This window comes from Acinonyx jubatus, chromosome B1, assembly GCF_027475565.1.
Source record: "Acinonyx jubatus isolate Ajub_Pintada_27869175 chromosome B1, VMU_Ajub_asm_v1.0, whole genome shotgun sequence".
Classification (NCBI taxonomy): Eukaryota; Metazoa; Chordata; class Mammalia; order Carnivora; family Felidae; genus Acinonyx; species Acinonyx jubatus.
This window is the reverse complement of record NC_069382.1, coordinates 14,646,077-14,661,852: the sequence shown is the minus strand read 5'-3', so window position 1 is coordinate 14,661,852 and position 15,776 is coordinate 14,646,077. Positions and strand designations below refer to the sequence as shown.

General features: G+C 45.1%; 1 long non-coding RNA gene across 1 annotated transcript in view; it reads right to left on the bottom strand.

Moving 5' to 3' along the window:
* The window catches only part of LOC128314320 (uncharacterized), a 56,302-nt gene extending 40,924 nt beyond the window's left edge, over positions 1-15,378 (bottom strand). Inside the window, exons 1-2 of the long non-coding RNA XR_008295827.1 lie at positions 15,034-15,378; positions 8,567-8,678 (exon numbers count right to left, since the gene is read on the bottom strand). This is a non-coding gene — a long non-coding RNA (uncharacterized LOC128314320). The remainder of the gene's footprint in view (positions 1-8,566; positions 8,679-15,033) is intronic.
* Positions 15,379-15,776: the final 398 nt, after the last annotated feature.

Sequence of the window (15,776 nt, the reverse complement as noted above, 5' to 3'; positions counted from 1 at the left end):
GGAAAGTGTAATTCACACACAGATATCGGTCTCAATTCTGAGAATAAGTGGAAAAATAATGATTGGAGCTATTACACATAAAATGCTTATTAGGCCAGGATCCAGTTAATCCTCACACTTGCCTTAAAGTGGGTACTAACATGATTGCCATTTTACAGAGGACAGAGTTGATGTTTAGCAGTTTGAGCCCCACGTCAAAGCTGTGTATGGCCAAGCTGAGGTTGGGGTTTGAACCCACAGCAGATGATTCCAGGCTAGAGTCAGGGCTGTAAAAGGAGCTCGCTAGTGCACCTTAGGTCTAGTTTACATACCGTCTGCCATTTGTGTGCATTCCATTACCAACTAGCTTTCTAGTTCTAGAGAGAACACCATGGATAGGTTCTTCAACTCCTCATTGAGTGAGGTTTTCCCTAGAAAATACAGCCCTTCAAGAAACAAGTAAAATCAAAGCAAACTTTCTCTAATGGGGAGAAAGGGAGGATTAACTGCCCAAAGAGGGAAAAGTAAAGGGCTACAGGTCCCCCCCAGCTGGATGTGGTGGCCACATGTTCCAGCCCGTGTGACAGCAGAGACAGCCCCAGGGCCGTAAGCGGTCCCGGCTCCTCTGAAGAGTGGCCAGGCATTTGGGACCTGGGACCACCCGGCACATGTCACCTATCGATCCTTCAACAGTGAGCATCTGGAGTCTCATCACACTCAAACACAGTCTGCTGCTTTATCATGACACGATCTCAGCCACCTTTATACGTAAGGAGACAATATGGAGAATGAAGGAGGGCAGTCTTCTAAAAAGTTGTATTTATTTGTTTGAGGGGCTCTAATCTCCCAAGTGAACTTTCCCAGAGGCACCCGTCCATGGCAGAATGTTATTACACTGTAAGGAATTTACACTATTATTTATGGTTTTTATTACATTATTAGGAATTTATATTATTATATTGGTATATTAATGCATATTATATATTAAGAATATTATTTTTATTGAACTATCCTAATCTTACTGAGTCCTCAGACATAGGTTAATATTCTTAAGGTCTGTAAAGAGTTCTTATAAATCCGTGCAGAAATAAAGACGATTGACCCGACACAAAAATGGGAGAAATAAATAAGCCATTCATGCAAAAAGAGATATAAAATGCCCCAAATTATAAGTAGACAACCTTAACTCTCTCTCTCTCTTTTTTTTTTAGTGTTTATTTATTTTAAGAGAGAGAGAGAGATTGACAGTGAGACTGGGGGAGGGGCAGAGGGAGAAAGAGAAGGAATCTTAAGCAGGCTCCACACTCGGCACAGAGCCTGATGTGGGGCTTGATCCTATGACCCTGGGATCATGACCTGAGCTAAAATCAAGAGTCAGATGCTCAACCGACTGAGCCACCCAGGCACCCTGACATGCTCTTAATGAAAGCAACTTAAACTAAATAAGATGCTATATTTCCCTACCAAATTGTCAAAGAGAACAAAAACAACAGATTTAGAATTCTGTGCTATAGACCGTATGAAAAAATAGAGTTGATAGACTCTGTGATGAGAATATACATTTGGTTCAATTATCACAGAAGGGCATCTGGGGATAAAAACAACCTTTAAAGGGACAGCATCACACATACATCAACACACAGGTACAGAAGATAGCTACAGAAATATAGACACGTACACACATACGTGCACACACACACACACACACTGCATATGCTTTGACCCGGCAATGAAACTTTGAGGAATGTGAGCAAAAAATGGCCAATACACTTGACAAGATCCTTAATCTCACTAGAAATCGGGGAAATGCATATAAAACACAGTAAGATACCAGGTTTAATCAGAGCGGCAACAACCCAAAGTGTGCTCAGATAAAGCGTGGGTCGGGTTGTGCAACACAAATGCCCTCGCGGGTCTCTGGAGGGAGTGCTACTGTGCCGCCACGCCAGTGGGCAATTGGACGCTATCCGCACAAACGAGGCATGTGCCTCCTCGACCACCTAACAGTCCTACTGTTCTGAATCTCCTCAGAGAAACATGTGCACGTGTGTTTGAGGAAAAGATCTAACGTAGCGCTGCTGGTCTTAGCAAAAAACTAGAAAGAGTCCAAATACCCAACAACACGGCAATAGTTCAGTAAACAGTGGTTTGTCTTTATTATGGGACCCTACACAGCAGTTACGGAGAGGGATGCTGATCGCATGTGCTATCGTGGAAGCATATGCAAGATACTCCGTCCAGTGAACAGAGACAGCATGAGAGCATCTGTGTACCACCCCCCGCCTCACAAATAATAATACCATGCAGCACCATATACTTTACTTAGATACATGGAAATATACGTAAGCACATTGAAAAAGTGAAGGGTATGCACCAACCAATAACAGTCGTTATCTCTGTAAGAGTGGTGGTGACTAGACGGGTCATTAATGGGGACTTTAGTCATATCTGTAATGTTTTACGTTGTTGCCAACAGTGTGTATTCATTTATTACGTGTGTGTTCTAAAACTGTTTAAAAATGGGGCGCCTGCGTGGCTCAGTTGGTTAAGCGACAGGTCATGATCTCGAGGTTTTTGAGTTTGAGCCCCGCATAGGGCACTGTGGGGATGGCTCAGAGCCTGGAGCCTGCTTCGGATTCTGTGTCTCCCTCTCTCTCTGCCCCACCCCTGCTTGCACTCTGTCTCTCTGTCTTTCAAAAATGAATAAACATTAAAAAAGTGTTTTTAGAAAATGATTGCAAAGATTTTGTGACACTAATACTTATCAAGGTGTTAGTTGTGAAAATGTGGAACTGGCCAAAATGTCCAGCAGCAAGGAATACATTGTAAGATACCTCATGACGTGTTATAATACAAGCATCAAAATAATATTGGGAAGTCTATTAAATAGTGGAGAGGAAATGTCCACAACAACATCAAGGGGAAAAGGCAGAATACCAAATAGTGTGTACATTATTAAATACCTGTCAACTGATGGGCCCAGAGCAGAGATGTCAGATTCCAAAATGTGAGTGGGCTAGCCAAAAAGCTTTTTAAAGGCTAATACCAAAGTCAAACAATCTCAGTGATTGCAATGATGGTCCCGCTAAGATGGCAGAACTATGGAGGCCAGAGAACTTGAGGAAGAAGGCTTGGCAAGGCAGCTAAGCGGAAAGCAGAAGCGAGCAGGGTGCTAATGGAGAGGCTGAGGGTCGGATCTGTCTCACCTCACACTGGAGCTGGCTCAGCTCTACCCGGAGATTCTGATCCCTCGCTGGTTCGGTCCAGCCTATGGTCGGTCTGGTCTCTTCCCTGTAGCTGCTTCAGCAGGGACTCTGTCAGAACAAGGGCAATGGCCTCCTCTTGCCAGAAGGTCTTTGCAGACTACAGTGTGATCCCCAACTGCACGGGGCACCTCTGATTTGCTGGATGGCGAACAGGTATTCCAGGCTTAGCTCATTTCATTTCCCGTAAGGAGCACAGAGCACCAGGCCACATTCTGGGGGCAACACTAGGTAGTTACCACCCGCAAGTCCCTTTTTCTTTGGCTAATGCAGAAACTGGCTCATAGTCATGAAAGCACATGGCATGCCACATAAAGTAGTGAGTCTCCCTTGAAAGTCAAGATGAATGTTAGAAAATTAAGTGAGAGTTAGAAACCCTTTAATGGAATAGCTCGATTTTACATTACGGACAAGGAACAGAGGGAAGGAAGAAAGAGGGAGAGAGAGAGAGAAGAAAATGACCAGAGGGTTCCATATTCACAAGTGACAACGTTGTTATTTCTAAGTAACTTCCTGCCCCCCGGCAGCACTAGAACCTGAGTGAATTCATGCCCTTTCTCCGGGTGGAGGGTGGGAAGAACAGTAAAATAAGATACGAACTAAGATAAGACAACGGGATAAAGAGTCTAATTTGAAAACCCAGAGAGAAAATAATCTGGGTCCTAGGTCCTAGGTGGTTGTAGTTAAAACAAAACAAGTTATCAGCCAAACAGATCGAAATCTCTACCTGAGCTTGGGGGCAGAGAAGCAGAAGAATAAGACGGGGAGGAACAAGGAAAAAGCATTTCTGATCCTGGAGGTGAAAGTCGGGCACCTGGGAATGATTCCAGGAACCGTGAGCCCGAGGTCAACTCATTTGTTTCACTGTTCATTTCTCCTCTACTCTGTTTGTGTTCAAATCCCTTTGGTCCCCCTGCTTTCACACCTGCACGTTGTAGTTGCTCTTAGGGAAGGGGACGAACAATCCAGAGTCCCTCATTTGTTTTATGACAAGGGGTCCCTGGCACGGGAAGGGGCAGATGGGGTGGGAGAGTCACTGTTTCCCCACGCGCCCAGCAGAACCGCAGACGGTCAGGGTCAGGGGGAAGAGCTGGTGGGGCCCGCCGGCCAGCTTCAGAGATCTGAGCACCAGTTGTCTTCTGTGCTCAAGCTGGCAAACCTATTTAGAAGCTTTCCTGGGTGAGATGTCAGTGGATTTAAACTACACCCTTTCTCAGGGAATAGGTCTGTGCTTTTGAGCAATACTGACACCCAGCGTTTGAAATTTCAGGACTGAAAGGGAAATAAAAATGTGCCGTGAGGGGAAGAACAGATCCTAAACAGAACAGCTGTCATCTGTTGAAAAGTGGCTTCTTGTAAAGCAACGAAGTTTCAGAAAGGTGCGTCGTGCCGGGCTAGCCCAGCCTCTGGCTCCACACCAGGCCTGTTCCACTCCAAAGTGAGCGTGGGCACCGCTGTGAATTCGGGGGTGTGGGTGTGGGGGGGATCCTTTAGTTTGTAGAAAAGATTATTCAAAGACGATTTGGTTTTAAAAATCAACATTCGACCTACAGAAGTTACAAACTTTAAAGACTATGCTAGTTCTTAGGTTTTAAGTTCAGCTTCCAAAACTTACTCTTTTATTTAGAATTAAAATACATTCTCAGTCATAGATACTCTTTGGGAATGTCTGTCAATCAGCAACTGAAAAACTTAAGAACAAACCTGAATATTAAAAAATAAAATGAGAAAATCCACTTAAAATGTTTAAGGGGGCTAATTGAGATTGTCATGGGACCTCTTCAAACATTGTAATTTCTTTTATAAACTTATTATAGTCGGGTATCTTTTTGACCATATCTGAATGAAAAGTTTCCCCAAATACTTTAGATAACTTTTTAAAATCAGATAAAACAAACCTATAAATAAGGCAGTTTAAGTTGCTGAAATGACCCAATATTGTTTTCCCAACTTAAAAAAATTATGCCATTATTTTTTAAATCATAAGTGTAGGGGCACCCGGGTGGCTCAGTCGGTTAAGCGTCCAACTTCGGCTCAGGTCCTGATTTCATGGCTTGTGGGTTCAAGCCCCATGTCGGGCTCTGTGCTGACAGCTCGGAGCCTGGAGCCTGCTTCGCATTCTGTTTCCCCCTCTCTCTACCCTCCCCCGCTCGTGCTCTGTCTCTCTCAAAAATAAATTAACATTGAAAGAAATCATGAAGTGTAAAAAACTCAAAACTCATTTAAATAAAACTTTGTGAGTATAGTTGACACGCACCGTTTCATTAGTTTCAGGGGTACAACATAGTGATTCTACAACTCTCGATCTTACGCTGTGCTCACAAGTGTAGTTACCATCTGTCACATACAACATTAGTACATACCACTGACTGTGTTCCCTGTGCTATACTTTTCATCTCTGTGACTTATTCATTCCACGCTGGAAGCCAGTGTCTCCCTCTCCCCTCTACCCATTTTGCTCAACGGCCCACCCCTCAGGCAACCATCATTTTGTTCTCTGTGTTTATAGGTCTGATTCCTCTTCAAAAACGTGTTTTAAGTTGGAATCACAAGGCCCAATAGTTAGACCCTTCAATAGGGCAAATTATCTTTCACACGATCAGTACATTAAATTCCAAGCAAACAGATTATCCTGTAACACAATACAATAGTATTAATATTGAGTTTGATTTACGTATTAATCCAAATTTTCTTGGTGTTAGAAAACACTTACCCTGTAAAGACACCATCGTGTCAACCCAATCCAAGTCCATTCTGCTTCCTATGTTGATACTCCAAGGTTACTTGTAAGACCATGGGGCCACAGTCTTGATCCTAACTTATGGCATTGACGGCACATGGGAGAGTGATTTAGAGGCACCAGTCCATTAAGTCCATGCCTTTCAAACGGTCTGGTCTAGTAGTCCACACCTCTGGGACTGAGACATTTGGTTATTTTTCCTTCTGAACCCCCAAAGAAATTGGAGATGACTTCTTTTTCTGCTATAGTTGGATTTACATTTATTTCATTCCCTTGTGTACCACCATCAACTAAATTATGACACCATGATTATTTACCACTTAGAATTTTTATTTTAAGCTTACTGAAAGTCCTCTCTTGGACTTGTTTTTGAGAGAGAGAGAGAGCGAGAGAGACAGAGTACAAGTGGGGGAGGGCAGAGGGAGAGGGAGACATGGAATCTGAAGCAGGTGCCAGGCTCTGAGCTGTCAACACAGAGCCTGACGGGGGCTCGAGTTCATAGACTGGGAGATCATGACCTCAGTCGAAGTTAGATGCTTAACCGACTGACCCATCCAGGTGTCCCTTAATTATATTTTGAATATTAATCACCTTTTACATAGCCTAAAAAAGAAAGTAAATGTAGAACAAGTTGGTGAAGGCATTCCAAAAACGTCTTTACATTCAGAGCCTCATTTTTTTTGGAAAGTTTATTTTTGAGAGAGACAGAGACAGTGTGTGAGCAGGGTAGGGGCAGAGTGAGAGGGAAAGAGACAGAATCTCAAGCAGGCTCCGCACGCACTGTCAGTGGAGAGCCCAATGCTGGACTTGAACTCATGCAACTGTGACATCATGACCTGAGCCAACATCAAGAATCTTTTTTTTTTTTTAATTTTTTTTTAAATGTTTACTCATTTTTGAGAGAGAGACAGAGCAGAGACAGAGCAGGAGCAGGGGAAGGGCAGAGAGAAAGTGGGAGACACAGAAGGTGAAGCCAGCTCCAGGCTCCAAACTGTCAGGATAGAGCCTGACGTGGGGCTCGAACTCATGGACTGCGAGATCATGACCTAAGCCGAAGTCGGATGCTTAACCGACTGAGCCACCCAGGCACCCTCAGAGCCTAACTCTTTTGAATCACTTTTCCATTTAGCTGTTGATGTGTGCACATTTCAAAAAGTTAAAAAAAACAAGATTCTCATGCAACTACAGAATAAACAACTGTCAAAGCTTAACACCTGGTTTGGAGAATTACAGGAACAAAGGCTTTATGAGCATTGGAAAAATATGTTGGAGTGTCTCAACTATACTCAAATTTTTAAAAAGAATGAAACTGGAAAAACAAAGAAAAAATATGTTGGAATAAGCTGGCTAGATTAGAAACAAAGCTGGTTAATGTCCTACAGGGCAATAAAATATACTTTCGAGATATCTTTTCTAACGGACAAAGGTCATTTGGATCTCTACCAGACAAAACGTATGAGTTAACATGTAACTCCACAAAACGCAAACTTTTTTTACCCAGTAGTAGACAGCAAGTCAAACAAAAGTGCTTCTCATTAGACAACGAAGTGACCTACATGACATTAAACATGAGTGATGCAGCGATTTCTTAAAATAATCCACTGAAGAACCAAAACCATTGGTCTGACTCTTAAGCTGGCTTTACAGTTATGCAGCCTTGGCTAGTTTTCCTTTCCTCCTTCGGAAATGTTGCTGAACACAACTGTCTGACTCACCACTTCCTCCGCCTCCTCTTCACAGTAATTAGATTCCTACAGTTGAAAGTGTATTAGATTATTTCTAGGACATTCCTCCAAGTCACTTCAAGTTTTGCTGCTGCCTCTCACGTTCTATCATTTTTAGGCGACGGTAACTGTATCATGACTGCTACTTGGTGGACAATGATTGTGAGATGCTGTTGATTTTAAGGTGTCCTCAGTTTCAGAGATGTCAAATGATGGGGAAGAAACATGTGTCTTAGAATTGATGAAATATGGCATATCATAGAGTAGCTGAAGGATTAGACTGAAAGACTAATGCTATTGTGTAGCATATATGGGAGACATATGTATGAACAATACATTTTTGGTTTTTCATAACTCTGTAAATGTCAGTTTTTCTTTCCCTCTCCCCAGTATAAAGTTTAAGTGACATATCACAGGTACATCTTCCTCCTACAGTGAGGAATGCAGGGCACCAGAAAAGAGTTTGGTCTTGGAGGGATTCCCCAATGGCCAACTTCTACAGACCGTGGGTCTCCCTTTATGTTCAGCTTTGGGGCCACATGTGATAGGGCAGGAGGAAGGTTCTGAGGTCTAACTGCTGTCGCGAAGTCATGAAAATGTCCTTGAGAGTCTATACAAGGTAAGGCAACTTGTATCACAGTGTTCTTAGTTTTGGGGGTAATAATACTTCTATTGACACCCCAACACTTGCCAAGACCTCATTTGCTGTGAGATAGTGCTCATGAGTGCCTCCCAATCTTCTTCATGTCATGGCACACATAGCAAATGCTAACATTTATGCAGTCATTGGGGTCAGTGGAGACGCGTCTCCAGACTGGAAGTGACTGGGTTGGGGGGCGGTGGCAGCTGCCCAGCCTTACCTGACCTCCTGAAGGCTGAGGGTACTGTGACTGTACTCTGTGACCTGCTGCTCTCTCCTAACTTGGAACCTGGCATTGGTCACGGGCCTGGGTGTGGACCAGGAGTAAAAGCCTTAAAATGAGAAATGAAGCAGGTTATGCTCTCACAGAAGAATAGTATAATTTCTGTCTACTGCAAAAAATGAGTAACCAATCTTTCAGGTTTACTAGTCAGAATTCAACAGTAGCATGGTCACAAAACTACTGACGGACATAGCAAATGTTTCTACTTCTCTCTGGCTGATCTGATTTTCCTCATGAGCCCATACCCACCATGGAAAAACAAACTAGACTATGTTTAGAATGATCTGGGGAACTCAGTCTGTTTGCAATGACATAAACTGTCCCCGTTTTTTAAAAAATGCTCAGTCCCTTTAGCAGAGATGCTCAGGCTTTCAGTTTCCACTGCCCTCCCTGGCTTCTCTCCAAGATGATACCTATATTCTGAACAGAGTGACCATTAGAATTCATCCTTCAAATGAGACACTTTTTTTTTTTTTTCATTTTTACAAACACATGCCTGGAGGGGGCGGGGGCATGCCTGGGTGGCTCAGTTGGTTAAGCGCCTGACTATTGATTTCAGCTCAGGTCATGATCTCACCATTCGGGAGTTTGAGCCCTGCACCGGGCTCTGTGCTGGCGATGCAGAGCCTGTTTGGGATCCTCTCTCTTTCTCTCTGCCCCTCCCCCCACCCCATGCTTTTTCTCTCTCTCTCTCTCTCTCTCTCTCAAAATAAATAAATAAATATTAAAAAAAAACATGCCTGGTACAAGCAGCCATGCATATGAGAACATTGCAATGCTTTCCATGTCTCCGCCCAGTCCCCAGGTAGCTACTGCAAACAGTGTCCTACACATGCTGTCTGCACATGCATAGGCACAAAGATGCCTTATACCTATAGGTGACTTATATTCCTCACTAATAAATGGAATCACTATAGGCACTTTATAATGTTTATTTTACAAGGATTCATGTCAATCAATTTACAGCTTGAGAGAAGGTGAGCACTATTAATAACTATGCCATGACAACAGGCGTGAATTGTCAAGGTTGTTCAGCTGGTTACGGAAGAGGCCTACGGCTCGTACAACCTCATGGCAGAGCAGCCCGCTGGGTTCATTTTGTGTCCACCATTTACACACCAGACTATAGCAACAGGTGACTGGGTTGGACGGCTTTCTGCCTCGGTCCCCCTGAGGGGCTGCTGTTCTCATATCCAGCCCTTTGGGGGTGAGGTGCTACAGCCCCCACGGGAGTCTGGGGACCTGGCCATTTTTTGTGATCTTGAGGTCTAGAATCCCCAAGGCTTTGCTGGAGTGATCCCAGATCCCGGAGAGCTGATGGCTTTCTCAGCATGGCCGTGTTCCCTTCTTGGAACGCCTGGGACTATTGGCACTCCGGTATGCCACGTGCAGGCCCAGGACATCCAGAAGCCCTGCCTTGGGTTTATCTTTCACCCATTTGCCATTACTGTGCCGTTTTGGATGTGGTGTTGAGCTGAAGGCTGGTGTTCTCTGAGGACCTGAAACTTCCCCTTCCAGAGAAATGGACTATCAATCTTGGGGTTCCAGGTTCCCTTCAGTGATCTGGGTGTTTCTAATGCTCCTCTCTTCCTGCTCAAGCAGGTCCTTAGACAGGAGGTGAGCCAAGACCCAGAGTCTGTCTTCCTTAATCTATCTCCTTCCTTTCCTCCTGCAGCCCCTCAGTTGCAGAAGGGATAGGCTCTGGGCTTTCCAGTTCGTTCATGTCACAGCATCCTTCTGTCTAAGAATGACAGCCTAACCAGCTTATCTGTCATCAGAGGACAGGGGGATTTTTCTCTACCTGTGTGGAAAAATGATCTGAGTCATCTAATTGGGTTTTTGACCTGTTAAAAACTTGAGAAAAATAGCTCTCCCAATAGAAATCTGCTTTCAGATGGACTACCTTACTGCAGACACAAGCAAAACTCTCATTTAATGGTCAATGTTGAGCAAAGATGTCATGGTTATGGAAGATATCTGCTTTTCCCCCCAAAGCCCTCAACCCATGTTGCTAAAGGGTAGGAGGCATGAGTAGTTATTATACAGAAATGGTAACACAAGCCTGGGTATTGTCCAGGCCTGCCACACTCTTTGACTATTTTATGGGTGACTCATTGCCCCTGGTCTCAGGGCAGAGAAAGAAGGCAAGAAAAGTGAGAAAGGGGGCTCCCACCACCCACATAACCACTATCATTCCTGCTCATCAAAACAAGAGTCTAAAACAGTTGCTGGAAAGTACCTTGAATGATCCCTCATAGAAACAAGAGCAGAAGAAAGTCTATACAATAAATGCTGGGCACCAAACAAACATTCTCCCATCAGTTGTCCTGTTTGTGCCCTCCCTGTACCTTGCTTCTTCCACTAGCCAAGCTTTAGGTCTCATTTCCCCTGGATTCTTCTCTCTCTCCCAGGGTTTAAGAGAACCAAGTCCTGTTCCCAGAGCTTCTGGACAGTGCTCCTGGAACACTCAAGGAGGGAACGGCAAGGCAAGGGGCTAGGCAGAGGGTGGAAGAAGCACAGGATTTGGTCCAGGTCTGAATCGCAGTTCAGCAGACATGTAACTTGCTGCACTTTACTTAATCTGAGTCTCAGTTTTCTGCATCTGTAAAATGGGAATGCTATTATCAACTTAGTGGGCTGTCGTGGGAAATAAATATTCTCATGGATATGCAATCAGTTCTCTGTTGGAGAGACATATTGTATGAAAAATCAAAGCATGCCTCAAACTGTGCAGCTGTCCACGGGAGCCACAGCTGGGCTCTGGGGGACACAGTGACGGCCTTTTTTCTTTTTTTAAACGTTTATTATTTTAGAGAGACAGAGCATGAGCAGGGGAGGGGCAGAGAGAGAGGGAGACACAGAATCTGAAGCAGGCTCCAGGCTCTGAGCTGTCAGCACAGAGCCCGACGTGGGGCTCGAACCCACGAACCACAAGATCATGACCTGAACAGAAGTCGGACCCTTAACTGACTGAGCCACCCAGGCGCCCCAAGTGATGGCCTTTTTTTGCTGACTTTTTCCTGGCCACTGCCTGTATTGGTTTCAGAAACAGAGTTTAAATTAATTTCTGGGGAAAAAATTTTAATATGTAATTTCATATACATATTTAAAATATTTAATGGATGTGAGAAGCAACATGTTCAGCTGCAAAGAGTTCAGGACCATGAGTTCAAAAGCCAAGAAGTGTGAGTTCAAAAGTCAATGCAACAATAAAAATAATATTAATAATTTCACTGCAGCATTTCCAGGGGTATTATAGAAAAAAAAATGAGGTTATCTAAACCCTGCCACTCAAAGTGAGGTCTAAGGATCAGGAACTTTGGCCATCATCTGGGAGCTAATTAGAAATGCAGAATCCTGAGCCCCACCCCAGAACTACTGAATTAGAATCTGGATTTTAACAGGATCTACAGAGGATTTCCAATGCATATTATCTAATGTGCATCTATCCAATGCACTGATCTAAAATCCCTTGAGAAATTAATGAATTTCTGTGATGAAAGGTCACAGATTTATATTCCTCCTTAAGTAAAATAGCATCTCTTGAGAAGATGTCATTATAGGTACAGTTAGATTCATATAGGACAGGGGTGCCTTGATGGCTCAGTTGGTTAAGTGTCCGACTTCCGGCTCAGGTCATGATCTCACAGTTCATGAGTTCAAGTCCAGCTGCATTGGGGTCTCTGCTGTCAGTGCAGAGCCTGCTTCAGAGCCTCTGTATCCCTCTCTCTCTGCCCACCTCCCCCCCCCCCCACCTTGCCCCCACTCAAATTCTCTCTCTCTGTCTCTTTCTCTCTCTGTCTCTGTCTCAAAAATAAAATAAATATTATGACAGAGACAAGTACAGGAAGACCTTCCCCTCTTCTTCCTCCCTTTTAGTACTAATGTGTAGGGTTGCAGAAATGAAAAAGCTTAGTGCTAAGGCAAAGAGAGGTTCTCTTGGGTGGGAAAGAAGAGCTCACAAGTGTGGGAAGGGAGAGAAAAAGATGAAAAAATTTGACAAAGCAGCTTCTGGGATTACTGTAATTTAATAAAGTTTTGCTGAGATGGGTGATGACTTTTCCCTCACTGCTTTTGGAGTCAAATTCTCCCTACTTCTTCTGGAATATTCCAGGACTCACATATCCTCATTCCATAATTCAACTTCTTATGCCACCATTGTTTGCCCAGCATCGTGCCACGAACACATAAATAACGTAAATTGTTCAAATATTATTTTAAAGTTTAAAGATACTTTAGATGTCCTAACTCCAAAAAACTCACATTACAGATGAACATCCTTCTTTAGTCTAGAGACTCAAAGTACTGGCCCAAATTCATAAAGAAGAGCCTGGCTCACATGTTGGGATATGTTCTCAACACTCGTCACAAACTAAAGACAACAAAATCTGAGACACCTGACTCTTCTTCTGAAAACTTAAAAGCATTCGATACACTGGGTCTTGTGCACAGCTTGGGAGGAAACCCTGAGCCATCTGGAAATCACCCAACTCCCATGGAAACTCCCCGTTGACACCCCATTCGTAGATACATGAAGTGGTTTTGGAGAGCGGGCAGCTAAGACTGAGCAAAGAAGCCAGCCCTGAACAATTCCTCCCCTGCAAGGTGGCCAAGAGCCCAGGAGTGTGGCTTCCTTCCCCACCAGAGTCTGCTTCTTCCCCAGGGGTGGGTGCTGACCCCCACAGAGGCTGCTCCAACAGCACCAAAGCATGGTGGCCCTGGTTCCCAGCAATGTCTCCTTTCCCGGAAGCACCCAATTCTTGGGCTCTAAGAAGTGTGCTTTCTCCCAATCCCCTTAATAAACTTCTATGTCAGATGTGAAAGCGTAGGGCTTGGGTGCACTATTTCAGTAGCCTGAACACCCATCTGGCCCAAACACTTTTTTATTTCATGCCACAGCCCAACTCTAGACAGCTGTTATTTTTTGTCCTGGAAATGTGAAGTATAAACCCAGGAGGAAGGGCAGAGGAAGGGGGCAAGTGGGGGGCAAGGGGGAGTGACTGCTGAGACTAGTGTTGGGGCTGAGACGGGGGAACAGCAGCTAGGGTGGGGGGCAGGGGAGTATTAACAGTGACAATCACGGGGGGTGGGTGTGCAGCTCTGTTTGCCACAACTGACTAGTGTCAAAGGTGAACAGAGCTGGACACTAAAGTGGTAAAGACAGATTTTAATCGGTAGTACACCATTGTCATAGGGAAAAGCCCAGTGTGGACTGAACTCAACTTTGGTACAGAAATAGCCGAGCATTTTAAAGGAACGAGGCAACACGGAGGGGGCTGAGCGGGGTTCAACAGAGGCAGGGAAGTGAAAAATAGCAAAAAGTGAGACGTGGGGGTTGGTGCATGTGAAGCCCATCTGGGTTTGTCAACTGGAATTTATCAAAGTTGGGCTCCTACCTTTCCACAGAGTAGGGGGAACGAGAGCCCCACCTTCAAGTGTTGGCTGGGGAAACAGTAAATTCTTTTGGTGGCCTTGAGCCTTCTCAGACAAGCACTTTAAGCGGGGGCTTAGGCTCATCCTAGGGATGTGGCCTTGAGCCGTTAGAAACTATTTTCGTGTTTTGTTCAGGTCTTCATAGGCCAAGGTTGAGGCCTAGTTGAGAAGTGGGCTCGGGGGAGCCTGGCTAGTTTGGCCAAGTTGTCTGTCACTGGCTTGTGGTGGTTCCCTTTCATGTTGAATATCTTCAACAGTGGTTTTTAAAGCAGCATTCCTTTTGATTCTGGGGGGCGGCCTCACTCAACACATACAGCTGATATTTAGGGTTGTGCTGTGCTGGGCACTGACCACATGATATCTCCTCCCCGCGGGAGCATTTGGGGGAGTGACTGCCCACTTTCAGCCCATCCCCGGACGCGCCACATGCGGAGGACCCTGGCCAACTCAGAGGGGCCACGGAAACAGCGCAGCTTTGGCCCTGGAACTGGGTCGGAATCCCGATTCTGCCATTCGCGGTGGTCAAGCTTCCGATCCCTCACTTCTAAAATGAGGGAAGGGCCTCTCTTCCTTTGGGCTGCTGGATGAGATGGAGCCATTCTGTAAAGTGGGCAGCATCTAATGAACATTCAATAATGCTCATTCCTTTCCTTCTTAGAAAAAAAGTTCAGAAAAGTGCCTGATTCAATAAACAGGCTAAAGACCAAAATGCCCCTTGTAAGTGGGTTGTAACTCAGAAACAAAAATACATTATATTTACGTTTCCAAGACCGCTTACAAACACTCATTTGTGCTATAGTTCCCTACATATTTAAAACAAAGGGTGCATGAGCAAAACACATTTTCACCCAGCTGTTTCGATGTGCAAGGTGTGCACAACTGAGACATGTCTTTCCCGAAGTAAGCCTGTGGTGAAGACTGTTCGCGGAGCGCAAAGCCGAAGCACTGTGCCTAACTCTTGTCACCCTCACCTGGAGTTGTCTGCAGAAAAGAACACATTTTCTTGCCAGGCAGACTGCGGGTTCACGTCCTGGGTCCTCCATTCAATAACGTGTGGTGTGGGCGAGTCATTTGATTTAGCTAAACCTCAGTCCCCGGATCTGCGAAAGGGGCTAACCACAGTATGTGACCCCGAGGGTTCTTCGGGGGATCCGATGAGCAAACGCACGGTTAAGTGCTTCGTGGAGTGTCTGCTCGGGTACCATCACTGGACCCTGCGCCCCTTCGGCGTGTGCATCTCCGGGCTGCAGAAGCGCCTACACGGTAGCGGCTCCGGGCACATTTGCAGAACAAATCCACCCTGCAATGGAAAGGAAGGGGACTCCTCCGGAATAGTACGACAGCCGCGCTTTACAGCATCCACCCTTTACAGTAGCCATATTTTACGACAGCCACGCCTGACGACTTTCACTAGAGAGGGCGGGACGTGGGTCTCGGCTGAGCGGTTTCAGCACGTGGAATAAGCGTGGAGCCTGGGGGAAGAAGCCGTGTAGTCCAGTAGTGTTCCCAGGCCCGTGTGCAGATTCTGTCCGGAAACCCACGCCCGAGGCCGCGTGGGCTCCCAGGTCTCCGAGCTTGCCTCTGGGCTTAGCTAGCCATGGCTCAGAAGTGGGTCGTCCTCGAAAATAGAGATTCGCAAAGGAAGTTTTCATCTCGGTGGAGACATGTTGTTGGAGGAAGGGTGAGATTCTAGAAAATCGTTACTCATTGTTGA